The sequence below is a fragment of the Colobus angolensis genome, unplaced genomic scaffold (genome assembly GCF_000951035.1).
Source record: "Colobus angolensis palliatus isolate OR3802 unplaced genomic scaffold, Cang.pa_1.0 Scaffold311, whole genome shotgun sequence".
NCBI classification, from domain to species: Eukaryota; Metazoa; Chordata; class Mammalia; order Primates; family Cercopithecidae; genus Colobus; species Colobus angolensis.
Window position 1 is genome coordinate 95,299 of NW_012116389.1, and position 3,517 is coordinate 98,815.

Consider the following 3,517-nt stretch of genomic DNA (forward strand, 5'->3'; position numbering starts at 1 on the left):
CTTGCAGTGGGTGTGTGTGTGTTAACTTACATATGGTACTCTTCCTCCTAAGGACCCTAGGCGATATTTATGAGAGAAAATTTTTTCCCTAGTGAATTAAGAAACCCATTCATTAATATCACCTTTGTTCCAGAGAGTTCAAAGTGCTTTTACTTCGATAAACCTTTAACTGATTGAGATTATTGAGTCAAACATTTCTGTACCTTATTTGAAACTCTAAGCCTCTGTGAGGCCACAACCTGACACTCAAATCTTAGTTCTCATCCAGAATGGCTACTCCTATCCCAAATTGTACCTTTGCTCACACCATCCTCTCTACTATATTGCTAGATCATCCTCCCATCCTCCCACCAATACATGATTGAGAAACAATCATGTATATTTCTCAAGATCTAGTTCCTTCCTATAAGTCTTCCACAAAGCTTTCCTTGCACACACACACTATGCTGTATCTCCTGGACCACTTTTTCAAAACCAGCCACATAAGTCATCATATTGTCATTTATCTTGGTGTATGTGTACAGCTTATTTCTAAAACAGACAGTAGGCTTCTTAAGGGCAAAGCCTATTGTGCATCACTCCTCATTCATTCAACAGACATCTAAAAACACCTATTATGGCTGATACCTTTTAGGTGTGATCTTGGATTTGGACATATGATAATAACATAGTATTTATTCATATTTGTTGATTGACGTTGTTTCCATGAGTGACTAAGAAGGGGCAATAAACTAGAGAGATAGCAGGGAAAAAACAGCATCCAAATCACCAAGAGTTTGCAAGAAAAAAAAACTTGTCTGTGCAAGAAAGAGAGCCAAAGCTCCAAGAAGGCAAGTCCTAGTCAACATTTATAACTCATTTGGGAAGTTAGAATAAGCTGAGGTACTTCAGGTTTTCTGACACACGCTGAAGAATTTTTGACTGGGTGCAGTAGCTCACACCTGTAATCTCAGCCTTTTGAGAGTAGCTGAGGCAGGCGGGATTGTTTGAGCCCAGAAGTTCAAGAGCAGCCTGTGAAACATGGCAAAACCTCTTCTCTCCAAAAAATACAAAAATTAGCCAGAAGTTGTGGGCACACTTGGAGTTCCAGCTACTTGGGAGGTTGAGGTAGGAAGATTGCTTGAGCCTGGGAGGTGGAGGTTGCAATGAGCCGAGATCATGCCACTGCACTCCAGCCTGGGTAACAGAGCAAGACTGCAACACTCTCTCTCTCTCTCTCTCTTTGTCTCTCTCTCTCTCTCTCTCTCTCACACACACACACACACACACACACACATACAAGAATTTTTCTAGATAGACCATTGTGAAATCTGCAATTCAAGCAGCATATCTAGCACTGTTACTGTGGTGAACAGAATTCTCCTTTGCCCTCTGGTGTTACTCCAATTATGTGGTTACATTGTCACAGGGCAAAAGGGTTTTGCAGATGTAATTACAAATCAGTTGACCTTAAAATGGAGAGCTTATCCAGGTAGGCCTAACCTCACCACATGAGCTCTTTAAAGGCAGAGCATTTTCTCCAGAAGAAGAAGTCAGAGATTCAAAGCATGAGAAGAATTCCACGTGCAGTTGCCAGCTTGAGGATGGAGGGCGCCGTGTGCAAAGGCCCTAAGTGCAGCCTCTCGAAACTAAGAGCAATCCCTGGCTGGCATCAGCAAAAAATCAGGGACTTCAGTCCTGCAGCTGCAAGGAGCTGGATTCTGCCAACAACCTGAATGAACTTGGAAGCATATTTTCACCCAGAGCCTTCAGATAAGAGTCCAGGTCAGATCACATCTTGATTTCAGCCTACTGAGACCCTAAGTGGAGAACCCAGTTGAGCCCACCGTGACTTCTGACCTACAAAACTATAAAGTAACAAAAAGATAATGTTTAAGCCCTAAATTTGTGGTAATTTGTTACATAGTCACAGTGAACTAACACAACTATGGAACCCCAAACCCCAAAGCTCCAACCAAAGCAAGTCTTTTGATGTGAAATATGTGGTGAAGATAAAAGTGATGAGTATCACATATAGTGTCTATTCCTAACTACAACTATGTAAAAAAAAGCATAGGTTCAGAGGTAAAAGTACATGCCAGCATTACCCAGCCACTGAGTGATTTGGGGGATAGGGATTGGGGCTTGAGCTTTGGGCCTGGTCGAGTCTAAAACCCACTGCATAACTTTTCCTTTCACACAGAAAGGTAGTATCATATAGTAGTTAGGAATCTGGCTTTAGATTTCTGTAGTCTAACATACCCATTCACATACAGACACCTGATTTATAACAGAGGTGTCACATCAGAGCAGTGGGAAAATGCAGGACAGTTGGATATCTTAATGGAGAAAAATGAATTTGACCCTTTCCTCACTCCACTTGCAAGAATTGTTTCCAGGTAGCTTAAAGACCTAAGTGTGAAAAACCTATAAAGGTTTAGAAGAAAATGTAAGAGAACATTTTTAGGATCCTGGGTAAGGGAAGGGTTTCTTAAACACTACACAAAAAGCATTAACCATAAGAAAATAATTAATACATTAAAATGTAAAACTTCTGTTCCTCAAAAAACATCATTAAAAGAGTGAAAAGACAAGCCATAGAGTGGAAGAAGGTATTTACAACATATATAACTGATAAAGGACTACTTTCCAAATTATATGAAAAACACCTACAAATGAGTAAGAAAAAGGAAGATGATTCAATTTTTCTAAACAGGCAATAATCTTGAAAAGACACTTTTCAAAAGGAGACATCTAAATGTCTAATAAACATATGAAAAGATGCTCAATCTCATTATTGGGACAATGCAAATTAAAACTACAGAGAAATAGTACAACATGCTCGTTCGTCTGGCAAAACTTAAAAGTCTGACAATACCAAGTATTAGTGAGGATGTGAAACTGGAACTCTCCTATACTGCTGTGGGACTGTAAATTAATGCAACCACTCTGGAAAACTGAAGTATTGTCTAATAAAGTTGAAGATATGCACATAAAATGACCTGGAAATTCCAGTCCAAAGTATATACCTTAGTGATACATAGTCTTAGATATACCAGGATACATGCCTAAGAATGTTTTAAGCAGCAACCAAGATGCCTATCCCATGGAATAAATGAATAAATAAATAGCAATATAGCCATACTAGAAAATACTGTACATCAATGAAAACAAAAGAACTACATAATAAAAAGGTTTTTTTGTTTGTCTTTTGTTTTGTCTTTGTTTTTGTCTTTGTTTTTGTTTTTGTTTTGAGATGGAGTCTCCCTCTGTCACCCAGGCTGCAGTACAGTGGCTCGAGCTTAGCTCACTGCAAACTTCACCTCCTGGCTTGAAGCGAGTCTCCTGCCTCTCCGCCTCCTGGGATTACAGGCACCTGCCACCACGCCCAGCTAATTTTTGTATTTTTAGTAGAGACAGGGTTTCACCATGTTGGCCAGGCTGGTCTCGAACTTCTGATCTTGTGATCCGCCCACCTCGTCCTCCCAAAGTGCTGGGATTACAGGCGTGAGTCATTGCATCTGGTCTAATACAAGGT